Source organism: Montipora capricornis, unplaced genomic scaffold, assembly GCF_036669925.1.
Source record: "Montipora capricornis isolate CH-2021 unplaced genomic scaffold, ASM3666992v2 scaffold_231, whole genome shotgun sequence".
NCBI classification, from domain to species: domain Eukaryota; kingdom Metazoa; phylum Cnidaria; class Anthozoa; order Scleractinia; family Acroporidae; genus Montipora; species Montipora capricornis.
The window spans coordinates 1-17,323 of NW_027179982.1; the positions used below are offsets into that span (position 1 = coordinate 1).

The 17,323-nt window shown below is 44.1% G+C and overlaps 38 non-coding genes and 1 pseudogene across 38 annotated transcripts; all 39 read left to right on the forward strand.

The window, feature by feature from the left end:
* Positions 1-83: 83 nt before the first annotated feature.
* Positions 84-202, forward strand: LOC138034832 (5S ribosomal RNA). Its single transcript, XR_011129209.1, has one exon. It is a non-coding gene; the product is annotated as a 5S ribosomal RNA (ribosomal RNA).
* A 323-nt stretch (positions 203-525) lies between these two features.
* On the forward strand, positions 526-644 carry LOC138034878 (5S ribosomal RNA). The gene has a single exon (XR_011129252.1). It is a non-coding gene; the product is annotated as a 5S ribosomal RNA (ribosomal RNA).
* Positions 645-970: 326 nt separating this feature from the next.
* LOC138034889 (5S ribosomal RNA) lies at positions 971-1,089 on the forward strand. The gene has a single exon (XR_011129263.1). It is a non-coding gene; the product is annotated as a 5S ribosomal RNA (ribosomal RNA).
* Positions 1,090-1,415: 326 nt separating this feature from the next.
* LOC138034901 (5S ribosomal RNA) lies at positions 1,416-1,534 on the forward strand. The gene has a single exon (XR_011129274.1). It is a non-coding gene; the product is annotated as a 5S ribosomal RNA (ribosomal RNA).
* Positions 1,535-1,859: 325 nt separating this feature from the next.
* Positions 1,860-1,978, forward strand: LOC138034913 (5S ribosomal RNA). The gene has a single exon (XR_011129285.1). It is a non-coding gene; the product is annotated as a 5S ribosomal RNA (ribosomal RNA).
* Positions 1,979-2,304: 326 nt separating this feature from the next.
* On the forward strand, positions 2,305-2,426 carry LOC138034869 (5S ribosomal RNA; annotated as a pseudogene).
* Positions 2,427-2,752: 326 nt separating this feature from the next.
* Positions 2,753-2,872, forward strand: LOC138034867 (5S ribosomal RNA). The gene has a single exon (XR_011129243.1). It is a non-coding gene; the product is annotated as a 5S ribosomal RNA (ribosomal RNA).
* Positions 2,873-3,198: 326 nt separating this feature from the next.
* Positions 3,199-3,317, forward strand: LOC138034838 (5S ribosomal RNA). Its single transcript, XR_011129215.1, has one exon. It is a non-coding gene; the product is annotated as a 5S ribosomal RNA (ribosomal RNA).
* A 326-nt stretch (positions 3,318-3,643) lies between these two features.
* LOC138034850 (5S ribosomal RNA) lies at positions 3,644-3,762 on the forward strand. Its single transcript, XR_011129226.1, has one exon. It is a non-coding gene; the product is annotated as a 5S ribosomal RNA (ribosomal RNA).
* A 326-nt stretch (positions 3,763-4,088) lies between these two features.
* LOC138034861 (5S ribosomal RNA) lies at positions 4,089-4,207 on the forward strand. Its single transcript, XR_011129237.1, has one exon. It is a non-coding gene; the product is annotated as a 5S ribosomal RNA (ribosomal RNA).
* Positions 4,208-4,533: 326 nt separating this feature from the next.
* On the forward strand, positions 4,534-4,652 carry LOC138034871 (5S ribosomal RNA). The gene has a single exon (XR_011129245.1). It is a non-coding gene; the product is annotated as a 5S ribosomal RNA (ribosomal RNA).
* Positions 4,653-4,978: 326 nt separating this feature from the next.
* LOC138034872 (5S ribosomal RNA) lies at positions 4,979-5,097 on the forward strand. The gene has a single exon (XR_011129246.1). It is a non-coding gene; the product is annotated as a 5S ribosomal RNA (ribosomal RNA).
* Positions 5,098-5,423: 326 nt separating this feature from the next.
* On the forward strand, positions 5,424-5,542 carry LOC138034873 (5S ribosomal RNA). Its single transcript, XR_011129247.1, has one exon. It is a non-coding gene; the product is annotated as a 5S ribosomal RNA (ribosomal RNA).
* A 326-nt stretch (positions 5,543-5,868) lies between these two features.
* Positions 5,869-5,987, forward strand: LOC138034874 (5S ribosomal RNA). Its single transcript, XR_011129248.1, has one exon. It is a non-coding gene; the product is annotated as a 5S ribosomal RNA (ribosomal RNA).
* Positions 5,988-6,313: 326 nt separating this feature from the next.
* LOC138034875 (5S ribosomal RNA) lies at positions 6,314-6,432 on the forward strand. The gene has a single exon (XR_011129249.1). It is a non-coding gene; the product is annotated as a 5S ribosomal RNA (ribosomal RNA).
* A 326-nt stretch (positions 6,433-6,758) lies between these two features.
* Positions 6,759-6,877, forward strand: LOC138034876 (5S ribosomal RNA). The gene has a single exon (XR_011129250.1). It is a non-coding gene; the product is annotated as a 5S ribosomal RNA (ribosomal RNA).
* A 326-nt stretch (positions 6,878-7,203) lies between these two features.
* On the forward strand, positions 7,204-7,322 carry LOC138034877 (5S ribosomal RNA). The gene has a single exon (XR_011129251.1). It is a non-coding gene; the product is annotated as a 5S ribosomal RNA (ribosomal RNA).
* A 326-nt stretch (positions 7,323-7,648) lies between these two features.
* On the forward strand, positions 7,649-7,767 carry LOC138034879 (5S ribosomal RNA). The gene has a single exon (XR_011129253.1). It is a non-coding gene; the product is annotated as a 5S ribosomal RNA (ribosomal RNA).
* A 326-nt stretch (positions 7,768-8,093) lies between these two features.
* Positions 8,094-8,212, forward strand: LOC138034880 (5S ribosomal RNA). The gene has a single exon (XR_011129254.1). It is a non-coding gene; the product is annotated as a 5S ribosomal RNA (ribosomal RNA).
* A 326-nt stretch (positions 8,213-8,538) lies between these two features.
* On the forward strand, positions 8,539-8,657 carry LOC138034881 (5S ribosomal RNA). Its single transcript, XR_011129255.1, has one exon. It is a non-coding gene; the product is annotated as a 5S ribosomal RNA (ribosomal RNA).
* A 326-nt stretch (positions 8,658-8,983) lies between these two features.
* LOC138034882 (5S ribosomal RNA) lies at positions 8,984-9,102 on the forward strand. Its single transcript, XR_011129256.1, has one exon. It is a non-coding gene; the product is annotated as a 5S ribosomal RNA (ribosomal RNA).
* Positions 9,103-9,428: 326 nt separating this feature from the next.
* Positions 9,429-9,547, forward strand: LOC138034883 (5S ribosomal RNA). The gene has a single exon (XR_011129257.1). It is a non-coding gene; the product is annotated as a 5S ribosomal RNA (ribosomal RNA).
* Positions 9,548-9,873: 326 nt separating this feature from the next.
* LOC138034884 (5S ribosomal RNA) lies at positions 9,874-9,992 on the forward strand. Its single transcript, XR_011129258.1, has one exon. It is a non-coding gene; the product is annotated as a 5S ribosomal RNA (ribosomal RNA).
* Positions 9,993-10,318: 326 nt separating this feature from the next.
* On the forward strand, positions 10,319-10,437 carry LOC138034885 (5S ribosomal RNA). Its single transcript, XR_011129259.1, has one exon. It is a non-coding gene; the product is annotated as a 5S ribosomal RNA (ribosomal RNA).
* Positions 10,438-10,763: 326 nt separating this feature from the next.
* On the forward strand, positions 10,764-10,882 carry LOC138034886 (5S ribosomal RNA). The gene has a single exon (XR_011129260.1). It is a non-coding gene; the product is annotated as a 5S ribosomal RNA (ribosomal RNA).
* Positions 10,883-11,208: 326 nt separating this feature from the next.
* On the forward strand, positions 11,209-11,327 carry LOC138034887 (5S ribosomal RNA). The gene has a single exon (XR_011129261.1). It is a non-coding gene; the product is annotated as a 5S ribosomal RNA (ribosomal RNA).
* Positions 11,328-11,653: 326 nt separating this feature from the next.
* LOC138034888 (5S ribosomal RNA) lies at positions 11,654-11,772 on the forward strand. The gene has a single exon (XR_011129262.1). It is a non-coding gene; the product is annotated as a 5S ribosomal RNA (ribosomal RNA).
* A 326-nt stretch (positions 11,773-12,098) lies between these two features.
* On the forward strand, positions 12,099-12,217 carry LOC138034891 (5S ribosomal RNA). The gene has a single exon (XR_011129264.1). It is a non-coding gene; the product is annotated as a 5S ribosomal RNA (ribosomal RNA).
* Positions 12,218-12,543: 326 nt separating this feature from the next.
* Positions 12,544-12,662, forward strand: LOC138034892 (5S ribosomal RNA). The gene has a single exon (XR_011129265.1). It is a non-coding gene; the product is annotated as a 5S ribosomal RNA (ribosomal RNA).
* A 326-nt stretch (positions 12,663-12,988) lies between these two features.
* Positions 12,989-13,107, forward strand: LOC138034893 (5S ribosomal RNA). The gene has a single exon (XR_011129266.1). It is a non-coding gene; the product is annotated as a 5S ribosomal RNA (ribosomal RNA).
* Positions 13,108-13,433: 326 nt separating this feature from the next.
* LOC138034894 (5S ribosomal RNA) lies at positions 13,434-13,552 on the forward strand. The gene has a single exon (XR_011129267.1). It is a non-coding gene; the product is annotated as a 5S ribosomal RNA (ribosomal RNA).
* A 326-nt stretch (positions 13,553-13,878) lies between these two features.
* LOC138034895 (5S ribosomal RNA) lies at positions 13,879-13,997 on the forward strand. The gene has a single exon (XR_011129268.1). It is a non-coding gene; the product is annotated as a 5S ribosomal RNA (ribosomal RNA).
* A 326-nt stretch (positions 13,998-14,323) lies between these two features.
* LOC138034896 (5S ribosomal RNA) lies at positions 14,324-14,442 on the forward strand. The gene has a single exon (XR_011129269.1). It is a non-coding gene; the product is annotated as a 5S ribosomal RNA (ribosomal RNA).
* A 326-nt stretch (positions 14,443-14,768) lies between these two features.
* LOC138034897 (5S ribosomal RNA) lies at positions 14,769-14,887 on the forward strand. The gene has a single exon (XR_011129270.1). It is a non-coding gene; the product is annotated as a 5S ribosomal RNA (ribosomal RNA).
* Positions 14,888-15,213: 326 nt separating this feature from the next.
* Positions 15,214-15,332, forward strand: LOC138034898 (5S ribosomal RNA). Its single transcript, XR_011129271.1, has one exon. It is a non-coding gene; the product is annotated as a 5S ribosomal RNA (ribosomal RNA).
* A 326-nt stretch (positions 15,333-15,658) lies between these two features.
* LOC138034899 (5S ribosomal RNA) lies at positions 15,659-15,777 on the forward strand. Its single transcript, XR_011129272.1, has one exon. It is a non-coding gene; the product is annotated as a 5S ribosomal RNA (ribosomal RNA).
* Positions 15,778-16,103: 326 nt separating this feature from the next.
* On the forward strand, positions 16,104-16,222 carry LOC138034900 (5S ribosomal RNA). Its single transcript, XR_011129273.1, has one exon. It is a non-coding gene; the product is annotated as a 5S ribosomal RNA (ribosomal RNA).
* Positions 16,223-16,548: 326 nt separating this feature from the next.
* Positions 16,549-16,667, forward strand: LOC138034902 (5S ribosomal RNA). Its single transcript, XR_011129275.1, has one exon. It is a non-coding gene; the product is annotated as a 5S ribosomal RNA (ribosomal RNA).
* Positions 16,668-16,993: 326 nt separating this feature from the next.
* On the forward strand, positions 16,994-17,112 carry LOC138034903 (5S ribosomal RNA). The gene has a single exon (XR_011129276.1). It is a non-coding gene; the product is annotated as a 5S ribosomal RNA (ribosomal RNA).
* Positions 17,113-17,323: the final 211 nt, after the last annotated feature.

Genomic DNA, 17,323 nt, shown 5'->3' on the forward strand with positions numbered 1-17,323 from the left:
GTTAAAGAACCATCACAGAGGAACAGTTATTTGCTCAGTTCACTTGCCCGCTCAAAACACACAACAAGAACGGGCTTTCTTCCGTCTACGACCATACCACAGGCAAAAAACCGGGTCTCGTCCGATCCCCGTAGTCAAATCCTGTAGGGCGAGAGTAGTACTTCGACGGGAGACCGCTTGGGAATATCTCGTGTTGTAGACTTCTATTTGACTCTACATTTTGTCGTTATATGACTGTTTTACTTTGGTTTTCTGTGGGCATTGAGCTAATTAGCACGCGCGCTTGTAAAACTTGTCGTCACAATTCAAGCTTTAGCAAATGACATTCCATGGAATCGAATCGAGGAAAAGCTTTGTTTACTCGAGTCCCGGATGTTGAAAGGAATTTTTGAACGGGAAACATTAACTCTCTGCATTTACCAATGCCATTGCCGGTGAAGGGTAAAGAACCATCACAGAGGAAACAGTTATTTGCTCAGTTCAACTTGCCCGCTCAAAACACACAACAAGAACGGGCTTTCTTCCGTCTACGACCATACCACAGGCAAAAAACCGGGTCTCGTCCGATCCCCGTAGTCAAATCCTGTAGGGCGAGAGTAGTACTTCGACGGGAGACCGCTTGGGAATATCTCGTGTTGTAGACTTCTATTTGACTCTACATTTTGTCGTTATATGACTTGTTTTACTTTGGTTTTCTGTGGGCATTGAGCTAATTAGCACGCGCGCTTGTAAAACTTGTCGTCACAATTCAAGCTTTAGCAAATGACATTCCATGGAATCGAATCGAGGAAAAGCTTTAATTACTCGAGTCCCGGATGGTGACAGGAATTTTTGAACGGGAAACATTAACTCTCTGCATTTTACCAATGCCATTGCCGGGGAAAGGGTAAAGAACCATCACAGAGGAAACAGTTATTTGCTCAGTTCAACTTGCCCGCTCAAAACACACAACAAGAACGGGCTTTCTTCCGTCTACGACCATACCACAGGCAAAAAACCGGGTCTCGTCCGATCCCCGTAGTCAAATCCTGTAGGGCGAGAGTAGTACTTCGACGGGAGACCGCTTGGGAATATCTCGTGTTGTAGACTTCTATTTGACTCTACATTTTGTCGTTATATGACTTGTTTTACTTTGGTTTTCTGTGGGCATTGAGCTAATTAGCACGCGCGCTTGTAAAACTTGTCGTCACAATTCAAGCTTTAGCAAATGACATTCCATGGAATCGAATCGAGGAAAAGCTTTGTTTACTCGAGTCCCGGATGTTGAAAGGAATTTTTGAACGGGAAACATTAACTCTCTGCATTTTACCAATGCCATTGCGGGTGAAGGGTTAAAGAACCATCACAGAGGAAACAGTTATTTGCTCAGTTCAACTTGCCCGCTCAAAACACACAACAAGAACGGGCTTTCTTCCGTCTACGACCATACCACAGGCAAAAAACCGGGTCTCGTCCGATCCCCGTAGTCAAATCCTGTAGGGCGAGAGTAGTACTTCGACGGGAGACCGCTTGGGAATATCTCGTGTTGTAGACTTCTATTTGACTCTACATTTTGTCGTTATATGACTTGTTTACTTTGGTTTTCTGTGGGCATTGAGCTAATTAGCACGCGCGCTTGTAAAACTTGTCGTCACAATTCAAGCTTTAGCAAATGACATTCCATGGAATCGAATCGAGGAAAAGCTTTGTTTACTCGAGTCCCGGATGTTGAAAGGAATTTTTGAACGGGAAACATTAACTCTCTGCATTTTACCAATGCCATTGCCGGTGAAGGGTTAAAGAACCATCACAGAGGAAACAGTTATTTGCTCAGTTCAACTTGCCCGCTCAAATAACACAACAAGAACGGGCTTTCTTCCGTCTACGACCATACCACAGGCAAAAAACCGGGTCTCGTCCGATCCCCGTAGTCAAATCCTGTAGGGCGAGAGTAGTACTTCGACGGGAGACCGCTTGGGAATATCTCGTGTTGTAGACTTCTATTTGACTCTACATTTTGTCGTTATATGACTTGTTTTACTTTGGTTTTCTGTGGGCATTGAGCTAATTAGCACGCGCGCTTGTAAAACTTGTCGTCACAATTCAAGCTTTAGCAAATGACATTCCATGGAATCGAATCGAGGAAAAGCTTTGTTTACTCGAGTCCCGGATGTTGAAAGGAATTTTTGAACGGGAAACATTAACTCTCTGCATTTTACCAATGCCATTGCCGGTGAAGGGTTAAAGAACCATCACAGAGGAAACAGTTATTTGCTCAGTTCAACTTGCCCGCTCAAAACACACAACAAGAACGGGCTTTCTTCCGTCTACGACCATACCACAGGCAAAAAACCGGGTCTCGTCCGATCCCCGTAGTCAAATCCTGTAGGGCGAGAGTAGAGTACTTCGACGGGGAGACCGCTTGGGAATATCTCGTGTTGTAGACTTCTATTTGACTCTACATTTTGTCGTTATATGACTTGTTTTACTTTGGTTTTCTGTGGGCATTGAGCTAATTAGCACGCGCGCTTGTAAAACTTGTCGTCACAATTCAAGCTTTAGCAAATGACATTCCATGGAATCGAATCGAGGAAAAGCTTTGTTTACTCGAGTCCCGGATGTTGAAAGGAATTTTTGAACGGGAAACATTAACTCTCTGCATTTTACCAATGCCATTGCCGGTGAAGGGTTAAAGAACCATCACAGAGGAAACAGTTATTTGCTCAGTTCAACTTGCCCGCTCAAAACACACAACAAGAACGGGCTTTCTTCCGTCTACGACCATACCACAGGCAAAAAAACCGGGTCTCGTCCGATCCCCGTAGTCAAATCCTGTAGGGCGAGAGTAGTACTTCGACGGGAGACCGCTTGGGAATATCTCGTGTTGTAGACTTCTATTTGACTCTACATTTTGTCGTTATATGACTTGTTTTACTTTGGTTTTCTGTGGGCATTGAGCTAATTAGCACGCGCGCTTGTAAAACTTGTCGTCACAATTCAAGCTTTAGCAAATGACATTCCATGGAATCGAATCGAGGAAAAGCTTTGTTTACTCGAGTCCCGGATGTTGAAAGGAATTTTTGAACGGGAAACATTAACTCTCTGCATTTTACCAATGCCATTGCCGGTGAAGGGTTAAAGAACCATCACAGAGGAAACAGTTATTTGCTCAGTTCAACTTGCCCGCTCAAAACACACAACAAGAACGGGCTTTCTTCCGTCTACGACCATACCACAGGCAAAAAACCGGGTCTCGTCCGATCCCCGTAGTCAAATCCTGTAGGGCGAGAGTAGTACTTCGACGGGAGACCGCTTGGGAATATCTCGTGTTGTAGACTTCTATTTGACTCTACATTTTGTCGTTATATGACTTGTTTTACTTTGGTTTTCTGTGGGCATTGAGCTAATTAGCACGCGCGCTTGTAAAACTTGTCGTCACAATTCAAGCTTTAGCAAATGACATTCCATGGAATCGAATCGAGGAAAAGCTTTGTTTACTCGAGTCCCGGATGTTGAAAGGAATTTTTGAACGGGAAACATTAACTCTCTGCATTTTACCAATGCCATTGCCGGTGAAGGGTTAAAGAACCATCACAGAGGAAACAGTTATTTGCTCAGTTCAACTTGCCCGCTCAAAACACACAACAAGAACGGGCTTTCTTCCGTCTACGACCATACCACAGGCAAAAAACCGGGTCTCGTCCGATCCCCGTAGTCAAATCCTGTAGGGCGAGAGTAGTACTTCGACGGGAGACCGCTTGGGAATATCTCGTGTTGTAGACTTCTATTTGACTCTACATTTTGTCGTTATATGACTTGTTTTACTTTGGTTTTCTGTGGGCATTGAGCTAATTAGCACGCGCGCTTGTAAAACTTGTCGTCACAATTCAAGCTTTAGCAAATGACATTCCATGGAATCGAATCGAGGAAAAGCTTTGTTTACTCGAGTCCCGGATGTTGAAAGGAATTTTTGAACGGGAAACATTAACTCTCTGCATTTTACCAATGCCATTGCCGGTGAAGGGTTAAAGAACCATCACAGAGGAAACAGTTATTTGCTCAGTTCAACTTGCCCGCTCAAAACACACAACAAGAACGGGCTTTCTTCCGTCTACGACCATACCACAGGCAAAAAACCGGGTCTCGTCCGATCCCCGTAGTCAAATCCTGTAGGGCGAGAGTAGTACTTCGACGGGAGACCGCTTGGGAATATCTCGTGTTGTAGACTTCTATTTGACTCTACATTTTGTCGTTATATGACTTGTTTTACTTTGGTTTTCTGTGGGCATTGAGCTAATTAGCACGCGCGCTTGTAAAACTTGTCGTCACAATTCAAGCTTTAGCAAATGACATTCCATGGAATCGAATCGAGGAAAAGCTTTGTTTACTCGAGTCCCGGATGTTGAAAGGAATTTTTGAACGGGAAACATTAACTCTCTGCATTTTACCAATGCCATTGCCGGTGAAGGGTTAAAGAACCATCACAGAGGAAACAGTTATTTGCTCAGTTCAACTTGCCCGCTCAAAACACACAACAAGAACGGGCTTTCTTCCGTCTACGACCATACCACAGGCAAAAAACCGGGTCTCGTCCGATCCCCGTAGTCAAATCCTGTAGGGCGAGAGTAGTACTTCGACGGGAGACCGCTTGGGAATATCTCGTGTTGTAGACTTCTATTTGACTCTACATTTTGTCGTTATATGACTTGTTTTACTTTGGTTTTCTGTGGGCATTGAGCTAATTAGCACGCGCGCTTGTAAAACTTGTCGTCACAATTCAAGCTTTAGCAAATGACATTCCATGGAATCGAATCGAGGAAAAGCTTTGTTTACTCGAGTCCCGGATGTTGAAAGGAATTTTTGAACGGGAAACATTAACTCTCTGCATTTTACCAATGCCATTGCCGGTGAAGGGTTAAAGAACCATCACAGAGGAAACAGTTATTTGCTCAGTTCAACTTGCCCGCTCAAAACACACAACAAGAACGGGCTTTCTTCCGTCTACGACCATACCACAGGCAAAAAACCGGGTCTCGTCCGATCCCCGTAGTCAAATCCTGTAGGGCGAGAGTAGTACTTCGACGGGAGACCGCTTGGGAATATCTCGTGTTGTAGACTTCTATTTGACTCTACATTTTGTCGTTATATGACTTGTTTTACTTTGGTTTTCTGTGGGCATTGAGCTAATTAGCACGCGCGCTTGTAAAACTTGTCGTCACAATTCAAGCTTTAGCAAATGACATTCCATGGAATCGAATCGAGGAAAAGCTTTGTTTACTCGAGTCCCGGATGTTGAAAGGAATTTTTGAACGGGAAACATTAACTCTCTGCATTTTACCAATGCCATTGCCGGTGAAGGGTTAAAGAACCATCACAGAGGAAACAGTTATTTGCTCAGTTCAACTTGCCCGCTCAAAACACACAACAAGAACGGGCTTTCTTCCGTCTACGACCATACCACAGGCAAAAAACCGGGTCTCGTCCGATCCCCGTAGTCAAATCCTGTAGGGCGAGAGTAGTACTTCGACGGGAGACCGCTTGGGAATATCTCGTGTTGTAGACTTCTATTTGACTCTACATTTTGTCGTTATATGACTTGTTTTACTTTGGTTTTCTGTGGGCATTGAGCTAATTAGCACGCGCGCTTGTAAAACTTGTCGTCACAATTCAAGCTTTAGCAAATGACATTCCATGGAATCGAATCGAGGAAAAGCTTTGTTTACTCGAGTCCCGGATGTTGAAAGGAATTTTTGAACGGGAAACATTAACTCTCTGCATTTTACCAATGCCATTGCCGGTGAAGGGTTAAAGAACCATCACAGAGGAAACAGTTATTTGCTCAGTTCAACTTGCCCGCTCAAAACACACAACAAGAACGGGCTTTCTTCCGTCTACGACCATACCACAGGCAAAAAACCGGGTCTCGTCCGATCCCCGTAGTCAAATCCTGTAGGGCGAGAGTAGTACTTCGACGGGAGACCGCTTGGGAATATCTCGTGTTGTAGACTTCTATTTGACTCTACATTTTGTCGTTATATGACTTGTTTTACTTTGGTTTTCTGTGGGCATTGAGCTAATTAGCACGCGCGCTTGTAAAACTTGTCGTCACAATTCAAGCTTTAGCAAATGACATTCCATGGAATCGAATCGAGGAAAAGCTTTGTTTACTCGAGTCCCGGATGTTGAAAGGAATTTTTGAACGGGAAACATTAACTCTCTGCATTTTACCAATGCCATTGCCGGTGAAGGGTTAAAGAACCATCACAGAGGAAACAGTTATTTGCTCAGTTCAACTTGCCCGCTCAAAACACACAACAAGAACGGGCTTTCTTCCGTCTACGACCATACCACAGGCAAAAAACCGGGTCTCGTCCGATCCCCGTAGTCAAATCCTGTAGGGCGAGAGTAGTACTTCGACGGGAGACCGCTTGGGAATATCTCGTGTTGTAGACTTCTATTTGACTCTACATTTTGTCGTTATATGACTTGTTTTACTTTGGTTTTCTGTGGGCATTGAGCTAATTAGCACGCGCGCTTGTAAAACTTGTCGTCACAATTCAAGCTTTAGCAAATGACATTCCATGGAATCGAATCGAGGAAAAGCTTTGTTTACTCGAGTCCCGGATGTTGAAAGGAATTTTTGAACGGGAAACATTAACTCTCTGCATTTTACCAATGCCATTGCCGGTGAAGGGTTAAAGAACCATCACAGAGGAAACAGTTATTTGCTCAGTTCAACTTGCCCGCTCAAAACACACAACAAGAACGGGCTTTCTTCCGTCTACGACCATACCACAGGCAAAAAACCGGGTCTCGTCCGATCCCCGTAGTCAAATCCTGTAGGGCGAGAGTAGTACTTCGACGGGAGACCGCTTGGGAATATCTCGTGTTGTAGACTTCTATTTGACTCTACATTTTGTCGTTATATGACTTGTTTTACTTTGGTTTTCTGTGGGCATTGAGCTAATTAGCACGCGCGCTTGTAAAACTTGTCGTCACAATTCAAGCTTTAGCAAATGACATTCCATGGAATCGAATCGAGGAAAAGCTTTGTTTACTCGAGTCCCGGATGTTGAAAGGAATTTTTGAACGGGAAACATTAACTCTCTGCATTTTACCAATGCCATTGCCGGTGAAGGGTTAAAGAACCATCACAGAGGAAACAGTTATTTGCTCAGTTCAACTTGCCCGCTCAAAACACACAACAAGAACGGGCTTTCTTCCGTCTACGACCATACCACAGGCAAAAAACCGGGTCTCGTCCGATCCCCGTAGTCAAATCCTGTAGGGCGAGAGTAGTACTTCGACGGGAGACCGCTTGGGAATATCTCGTGTTGTAGACTTCTATTTGACTCTACATTTTGTCGTTATATGACTTGTTTTACTTTGGTTTTCTGTGGGCATTGAGCTAATTAGCACGCGCGCTTGTAAAACTTGTCGTCACAATTCAAGCTTTAGCAAATGACATTCCATGGAATCGAATCGAGGAAAAGCTTTGTTTACTCGAGTCCCGGATGTTGAAAGGAATTTTTGAACGGGAAACATTAACTCTCTGCATTTTACCAATGCCATTGCCGGTGAAGGGTTAAAGAACCATCACAGAGGAAACAGTTATTTGCTCAGTTCAACTTGCCCGCTCAAAACACACAACAAGAACGGGCTTTCTTCCGTCTACGACCATACCACAGGCAAAAAACCGGGTCTCGTCCGATCCCCGTAGTCAAATCCTGTAGGGCGAGAGTAGTACTTCGACGGGAGACCGCTTGGGAATATCTCGTGTTGTAGACTTCTATTTGACTCTACATTTTGTCGTTATATGACTTGTTTTACTTTGGTTTTCTGTGGGCATTGAGCTAATTAGCACGCGCGCTTGTAAAACTTGTCGTCACAATTCAAGCTTTAGCAAATGACATTCCATGGAATCGAATCGAGGAAAAGCTTTGTTTACTCGAGTCCCGGATGTTGAAAGGAATTTTTGAACGGGAAACATTAACTCTCTGCATTTTACCAATGCCATTGCCGGTGAAGGGTTAAAGAACCATCACAGAGGAAACAGTTATTTGCTCAGTTCAACTTGCCCGCTCAAAACACACAACAAGAACGGGCTTTCTTCCGTCTACGACCATACCACAGGCAAAAAACCGGGTCTCGTCCGATCCCCGTAGTCAAATCCTGTAGGGCGAGAGTAGTACTTCGACGGGAGACCGCTTGGGAATATCTCGTGTTGTAGACTTCTATTTGACTCTACATTTTGTCGTTATATGACTTGTTTTACTTTGGTTTTCTGTGGGCATTGAGCTAATTAGCACGCGCGCTTGTAAAACTTGTCGTCACAATTCAAGCTTTAGCAAATGACATTCCATGGAATCGAATCGAGGAAAAGCTTTGTTTACTCGAGTCCCGGATGTTGAAAGGAATTTTTGAACGGGAAACATTAACTCTCTGCATTTTACCAATGCCATTGCCGGTGAAGGGTTAAAGAACCATCACAGAGGAAACAGTTATTTGCTCAGTTCAACTTGCCCGCTCAAAACACACAACAAGAACGGGCTTTCTTCCGTCTACGACCATACCACAGGCAAAAAACCGGGTCTCGTCCGATCCCCGTAGTCAAATCCTGTAGGGCGAGAGTAGTACTTCGACGGGAGACCGCTTGGGAATATCTCGTGTTGTAGACTTCTATTTGACTCTACATTTTGTCGTTATATGACTTGTTTTACTTTGGTTTTCTGTGGGCATTGAGCTAATTAGCACGCGCGCTTGTAAAACTTGTCGTCACAATTCAAGCTTTAGCAAATGACATTCCATGGAATCGAATCGAGGAAAAGCTTTGTTTACTCGAGTCCCGGATGTTGAAAGGAATTTTTGAACGGGAAACATTAACTCTCTGCATTTTACCAATGCCATTGCCGGTGAAGGGTTAAAGAACCATCACAGAGGAAACAGTTATTTGCTCAGTTCAACTTGCCCGCTCAAAACACACAACAAGAACGGGCTTTCTTCCGTCTACGACCATACCACAGGCAAAAAACCGGGTCTCGTCCGATCCCCGTAGTCAAATCCTGTAGGGCGAGAGTAGTACTTCGACGGGAGACCGCTTGGGAATATCTCGTGTTGTAGACTTCTATTTGACTCTACATTTTGTCGTTATATGACTTGTTTTACTTTGGTTTTCTGTGGGCATTGAGCTAATTAGCACGCGCGCTTGTAAAACTTGTCGTCACAATTCAAGCTTTAGCAAATGACATTCCATGGAATCGAATCGAGGAAAAGCTTTGTTTACTCGAGTCCCGGATGTTGAAAGGAATTTTTGAACGGGAAACATTAACTCTCTGCATTTTACCAATGCCATTGCCGGTGAAGGGTTAAAGAACCATCACAGAGGAAACAGTTATTTGCTCAGTTCAACTTGCCCGCTCAAAACACACAACAAGAACGGGCTTTCTTCCGTCTACGACCATACCACAGGCAAAAAACCGGGTCTCGTCCGATCCCCGTAGTCAAATCCTGTAGGGCGAGAGTAGTACTTCGACGGGAGACCGCTTGGGAATATCTCGTGTTGTAGACTTCTATTTGACTCTACATTTTGTCGTTATATGACTTGTTTTACTTTGGTTTTCTGTGGGCATTGAGCTAATTAGCACGCGCGCTTGTAAAACTTGTCGTCACAATTCAAGCTTTAGCAAATGACATTCCATGGAATCGAATCGAGGAAAAGCTTTGTTTACTCGAGTCCCGGATGTTGAAAGGAATTTTTGAACGGGAAACATTAACTCTCTGCATTTTACCAATGCCATTGCCGGTGAAGGGTTAAAGAACCATCACAGAGGAAACAGTTATTTGCTCAGTTCAACTTGCCCGCTCAAAACACACAACAAGAACGGGCTTTCTTCCGTCTACGACCATACCACAGGCAAAAAACCGGGTCTCGTCCGATCCCCGTAGTCAAATCCTGTAGGGCGAGAGTAGTACTTCGACGGGAGACCGCTTGGGAATATCTCGTGTTGTAGACTTCTATTTGACTCTACATTTTGTCGTTATATGACTTGTTTTACTTTGGTTTTCTGTGGGCATTGAGCTAATTAGCACGCGCGCTTGTAAAACTTGTCGTCACAATTCAAGCTTTAGCAAATGACATTCCATGGAATCGAATCGAGGAAAAGCTTTGTTTACTCGAGTCCCGGATGTTGAAAGGAATTTTTGAACGGGAAACATTAACTCTCTGCATTTTACCAATGCCATTGCCGGTGAAGGGTTAAAGAACCATCACAGAGGAAACAGTTATTTGCTCAGTTCAACTTGCCCGCTCAAAACACACAACAAGAACGGGCTTTCTTCCGTCTACGACCATACCACAGGCAAAAAACCGGGTCTCGTCCGATCCCCGTAGTCAAATCCTGTAGGGCGAGAGTAGTACTTCGACGGGAGACCGCTTGGGAATATCTCGTGTTGTAGACTTCTATTTGACTCTACATTTTGTCGTTATATGACTTGTTTTACTTTGGTTTTCTGTGGGCATTGAGCTAATTAGCACGCGCGCTTGTAAAACTTGTCGTCACAATTCAAGCTTTAGCAAATGACATTCCATGGAATCGAATCGAGGAAAAGCTTTGTTTACTCGAGTCCCGGATGTTGAAAGGAATTTTTGAACGGGAAACATTAACTCTCTGCATTTTACCAATGCCATTGCCGGTGAAGGGTTAAAGAACCATCACAGAGGAAACAGTTATTTGCTCAGTTCAACTTGCCCGCTCAAAACACACAACAAGAACGGGCTTTCTTCCGTCTACGACCATACCACAGGCAAAAAACCGGGTCTCGTCCGATCCCCGTAGTCAAATCCTGTAGGGCGAGAGTAGTACTTCGACGGGAGACCGCTTGGGAATATCTCGTGTTGTAGACTTCTATTTGACTCTACATTTTGTCGTTATATGACTTGTTTTACTTTGGTTTTCTGTGGGCATTGAGCTAATTAGCACGCGCGCTTGTAAAACTTGTCGTCACAATTCAAGCTTTAGCAAATGACATTCCATGGAATCGAATCGAGGAAAAGCTTTGTTTACTCGAGTCCCGGATGTTGAAAGGAATTTTTGAACGGGAAACATTAACTCTCTGCATTTTACCAATGCCATTGCCGGTGAAGGGTTAAAGAACCATCACAGAGGAAACAGTTATTTGCTCAGTTCAACTTGCCCGCTCAAAACACACAACAAGAACGGGCTTTCTTCCGTCTACGACCATACCACAGGCAAAAAACCGGGTCTCGTCCGATCCCCGTAGTCAAATCCTGTAGGGCGAGAGTAGTACTTCGACGGGAGACCGCTTGGGAATATCTCGTGTTGTAGACTTCTATTTGACTCTACATTTTGTCGTTATATGACTTGTTTTACTTTGGTTTTCTGTGGGCATTGAGCTAATTAGCACGCGCGCTTGTAAAACTTGTCGTCACAATTCAAGCTTTAGCAAATGACATTCCATGGAATCGAATCGAGGAAAAGCTTTGTTTACTCGAGTCCCGGATGTTGAAAGGAATTTTTGAACGGGAAACATTAACTCTCTGCATTTTACCAATGCCATTGCCGGTGAAGGGTTAAAGAACCATCACAGAGGAAACAGTTATTTGCTCAGTTCAACTTGCCCGCTCAAAACACACAACAAGAACGGGCTTTCTTCCGTCTACGACCATACCACAGGCAAAAAACCGGGTCTCGTCCGATCCCCGTAGTCAAATCCTGTAGGGCGAGAGTAGTACTTCGACGGGAGACCGCTTGGGAATATCTCGTGTTGTAGACTTCTATTTGACTCTACATTTTGTCGTTATATGACTTGTTTTACTTTGGTTTTCTGTGGGCATTGAGCTAATTAGCACGCGCGCTTGTAAAACTTGTCGTCACAATTCAAGCTTTAGCAAATGACATTCCATGGAATCGAATCGAGGAAAAGCTTTGTTTACTCGAGTCCCGGATGTTGAAAGGAATTTTTGAACGGGAAACATTAACTCTCTGCATTTTACCAATGCCATTGCCGGTGAAGGGTTAAAGAACCATCACAGAGGAAACAGTTATTTGCTCAGTTCAACTTGCCCGCTCAAAACACACAACAAGAACGGGCTTTCTTCCGTCTACGACCATACCACAGGCAAAAAACCGGGTCTCGTCCGATCCCCGTAGTCAAATCCTGTAGGGCGAGAGTAGTACTTCGACGGGAGACCGCTTGGGAATATCTCGTGTTGTAGACTTCTATTTGACTCTACATTTTGTCGTTATATGACTTGTTTTACTTTGGTTTTCTGTGGGCATTGAGCTAATTAGCACGCGCGCTTGTAAAACTTGTCGTCACAATTCAAGCTTTAGCAAATGACATTCCATGGAATCGAATCGAGGAAAAGCTTTGTTTACTCGAGTCCCGGATGTTGAAAGGAATTTTTGAACGGGAAACATTAACTCTCTGCATTTTACCAATGCCATTGCCGGTGAAGGGTTAAAGAACCATCACAGAGGAAACAGTTATTTGCTCAGTTCAACTTGCCCGCTCAAAACACACAACAAGAACGGGCTTTCTTCCGTCTACGACCATACCACAGGCAAAAAACCGGGTCTCGTCCGATCCCCGTAGTCAAATCCTGTAGGGCGAGAGTAGTACTTCGACGGGAGACCGCTTGGGAATATCTCGTGTTGTAGACTTCTATTTGACTCTACATTTTGTCGTTATATGACTTGTTTTACTTTGGTTTTCTGTGGGCATTGAGCTAATTAGCACGCGCGCTTGTAAAACTTGTCGTCACAATTCAAGCTTTAGCAAATGACATTCCATGGAATCGAATCGAGGAAAAGCTTTGTTTACTCGAGTCCCGGATGTTGAAAGGAATTTTTGAACGGGAAACATTAACTCTCTGCATTTTACCAATGCCATTGCCGGTGAAGGGTTAAAGAACCATCACAGAGGAAACAGTTATTTGCTCAGTTCAACTTGCCCGCTCAAAACACACAACAAGAACGGGCTTTCTTCCGTCTACGACCATACCACAGGCAAAAAACCGGGTCTCGTCCGATCCCCGTAGTCAAATCCTGTAGGGCGAGAGTAGTACTTCGACGGGAGACCGCTTGGGAATATCTCGTGTTGTAGACTTCTATTTGACTCTACATTTTGTCGTTATATGACTTGTTTTACTTTGGTTTTCTGTGGGCATTGAGCTAATTAGCACGCGCGCTTGTAAAACTTGTCGTCACAATTCAAGCTTTAGCAAATGACATTCCATGGAATCGAATCGAGGAAAAGCTTTGTTTACTCGAGTCCCGGATGTTGAAAGGAATTTTTGAACGGGAAACATTAACTCTCTGCATTTTACCAATGCCATTGCCGGTGAAGGGTTAAAGAACCATCACAGAGGAAACAGTTATTTGCTCAGTTCAACTTGCCCGCTCAAAACACACAACAAGAACGGGCTTTCTTCCGTCTACGACCATACCACAGGCAAAAAACCGGGTCTCGTCCGATCCCCGTAGTCAAATCCTGTAGGGCGAGAGTAGTACTTCGACGGGAGACCGCTTGGGAATATCTCGTGTTGTAGACTTCTATTTGACTCTACATTTTGTCGTTATATGACTTGTTTTACTTTGGTTTTCTGTGGGCATTGAGCTAATTAGCACGCGCGCTTGTAAAACTTGTCGTCACAATTCAAGCTTTAGCAAATGACATTCCATGGAATCGAATCGAGGAAAAGCTTTGTTTACTCGAGTCCCGGATGTTGAAAGGAATTTTTGAACGGGAAACATTAACTCTCTGCATTTTACCAATGCCATTGCCGGTGAAGGGTTAAAGAACCATCACAGAGGAAACAGTTATTTGCTCAGTTCAACTTGCCCGCTCAAAACACACAACAAGAACGGGCTTTCTTCCGTCTACGACCATACCACAGGCAAAAAACCGGGTCTCGTCCGATCCCCGTAGTCAAATCCTGTAGGGCGAGAGTAGTACTTCGACGGGAGACCGCTTGGGAATATCTCGTGTTGTAGACTTCTATTTGACTCTACATTTTGTCGTTATATGACTTGTTTTACTTTGGTTTTCTGTGGGCATTGAGCTAATTAGCACGCGCGCTTGTAAAACTTGTCGTCACAATTCAAGCTTTAGCAAATGACATTCCATGGAATCGAATCGAGGAAAAGCTTTGTTTACTCGAGTCCCGGATGTTGAAAGGAATTTTTGAACGGGAAACATTAACTCTCTGCATTTTACCAATGCCATTGCCGGTGAAGGGTTAAAGAACCATCACAGAGGAAACAGTTATTTGCTCAGTTCAACTTGCCCGCTCAAAACACACAACAAGAACGGGCTTTCTTCCGTCTACGACCATACCACAGGCAAAAAACCGGGTCTCGTCCGATCCCCGTAGTCAAATCCTGTAGGGCGAGAGTAGTACTTCGACGGGAGACCGCTTGGGAATATCTCGTGTTGTAGACTTCTATTTGACTCTACATTTTGTCGTTATATGACTTGTTTTACTTTGGTTTTCTGTGGGCATTGAGCTAATTAGCACGCGCGCTTGTAAAACTTGTCGTCACAATTCAAGCTTTAGCAAATGACATTCCATGGAATCGAATCGAGGAAAAGCTTTGTTTACTCGAGTCCCGGATGTTGAAAGGAATTTTTGAACGGGAAACATTAACTCTCTGCATTTTACCAATGCCATTGCCGGTGAAGGGTTAAAGAACCATCACAGAGGAAACAGTTATTTGCTCAGTTCAACTTGCCCGCTCAAAACACACAACAAGAACGGGCTTTCTTCCGTCTACGACCATACCACAGGCAAAAAACCGGGTCTCGTCCGATCCCCGTAGTCAAATCCTGTAGGGCGAGAGTAGTACTTCGACGGGAGACCGCTTGGGAATATCTCGTGTTGTAGACTTCTATTTGACTCTACATTTTGTCGTTATATGACTTGTTTTACTTTGGTTTTCTGTGGGCATTGAGCTAATTAGCACGCGCGCTTGTAAAACTTGTCGTCACAATTCAAGCTTTAGCAAATGACATTCCATGGAATCGAATCGAGGAAAAGCTTTGTTTACTCGAGTCCCGGATGTTGAAAGGAATTTTTGAACGGGAAACATTAACTCTCTGCATTTTACCAATGCCATTGCCGGTGAAGGGTTAAAGAACCATCACAGAGGAAACAGTTATTTGCTCAGTTCAACTTGCCCGCTCAAAACACACAACAAGAACGGGCTTTCTTCCGTCTACGACCATACCACAGGCAAAAAACCGGGTCTCGTCCGATCCCCGTAGTCAAATCCTGTAGGGCGAGAGTAGTACTTCGACGGGAGACCGCTTGGGAATATCTCGTGTTGTAGACTTCTATTTGACTCTACATTTTGTCGTTATATGACTTGTTTTACTTTGGTTTTCTGTGGGCATTGAGCTAATTAGCACGCGCGCTTGTAAAACTTGTCGTCACAATTCAAGCTTTAGCAAATGACATTCCATGGAATCGAATCGAGGAAAAGCTTTGTTTACTCGAGTCCCGGATGTTGAAAGGAATTTTTGAACGGGAAACATTAACTCTCTGCATTTTACCAATGCCATTGCCGGTGAAGGGTTAAAGAACCATCACAGAGGAAACAGTTATTTGCTCAGTTCAACTTGCCCGCTCAAAACACACAACAAGAACGGGCTTTCTTCCGTCTACGACCATACCACAGGCAAAAAACCGGGTCTCGTCCGATCCCCGTAGTCAAATCCTGTAGGGCGAGAGTAGTACTTCGACGGGAGACCGCTTGGGAATATCTCGTGTTGTAGACTTCTATTTGACTCTACATTTTGTCGTTATATGACTTGTTTTACTTTGGTTTTCTGTGGGCATTGAGCTAATTAGCACGCGCGCTTGTAAAACTTGTCGTCACAATTCAAGCTTTAGCAAATGACATTCCATGGAATCGAATCGAGGAAAAGCTTTGTTTACTCGAGTCCCGGATGTTGAAAGGAATTTTTGAACGGGAAACATTAACTCTCTGCATTTTACCAATGCCATTGCCGGTGAAGGGTTAAAGAACCATCACAGAGGAAACAGTTATTTGCTCAGTTCAACTTGCCCGCTCAAAACACACAACAAGAACGGGCTTTCTTCCGTCTACGACCATACCACAGGCAAAAAACCGGGTCTCGTCCGATCCCCGTAGTCAAATCCTGTAGGGCGAGAGTAGTACTTCGACGGGAGACCGCTTGGGAATATCTCGTGTTGTAGACTTCTATTTGACTCTACATTTTGTCGTTATATGACTTGTTTTACTTTGGTTTTCTGTGGGCATTGAGCTAATTAGCACGCGCGCTTGTAAAACTTGTCGTCACAATTCAAGCTTTAGCAAATGACATTCCATGGAATCGAATCGAGGAAAAGCTTTGTTTACTCGAGTCCCGGATGTTGAAAGGAATTTTTGAACGGGAAACATTAACTCTCTGCATTTTACCAATGCCATTGCCGGTGAAGGGTTAAAGAACCATCACAGAGGAAACAGTTATTTGCTCAGTTCAACTTGCCCGCTCAAAACACACAACAAGAACGGGCTTTCTTCCGTCTACGACCATACCACAGGCAAAAAACCGGGTCTCGTCCGATCCCCGTAGTCAAATCCTGTAGGGCGAGAGTAGTACTTCGACGGGAGACCGCTTGGGAATATCTCGTGTTGTAGACTTCTATTTGACTCTACATTTTGTCGTTATATGACTTGTTTTACTTTGGTTTTCTGTGGGCATTGAGCTAATTAGCACGCGCGCTTGTAAAACTTGTCGTCACAATTCAAGCTTTAGCAAATGACATTCCATGGAATCGAATCGAGGAAAAGCTTTGTTTACTCGAGTCCCGGATGTTGAAAGGAATTTTTGAACGGGAAACATTAACTCTCTGCATTTTACCAATGCCATTGCCGGTGAAGGGTTAAAGAACCATCACAGAGGAAACAGTTATTTGCTCAGTTCAACTTGCCCGCTCAAAACACACAACAAGAACGGGCTTTCTTCCGTCTACGACCATACCACAGGCAAAAAACCGGGTCTCGTCCGATCCCCGTAGTCAAATCCTGTAGGGCGAGAGTAGTACTTCGACGGGAGACCGCTTGGGAATATCTCGTGTTGTAGACTTCTATTTGACTCTACATTTTGTCGTTATATGACTTGTTTTACTTTGGTTTTCTGTGGGCATTGAGCTAATTAGCACGCGCGCTTGTAAAACTTGTCGTCACAATTCAAGCTTTAGCAAATGACATTCCATGGAATCGAATCGAGGAAAAGCTTTGTTTACTCGAGTCCCGGATGTTGAAAGGAATTTTTGAACGGGAAACATTAACTCTCT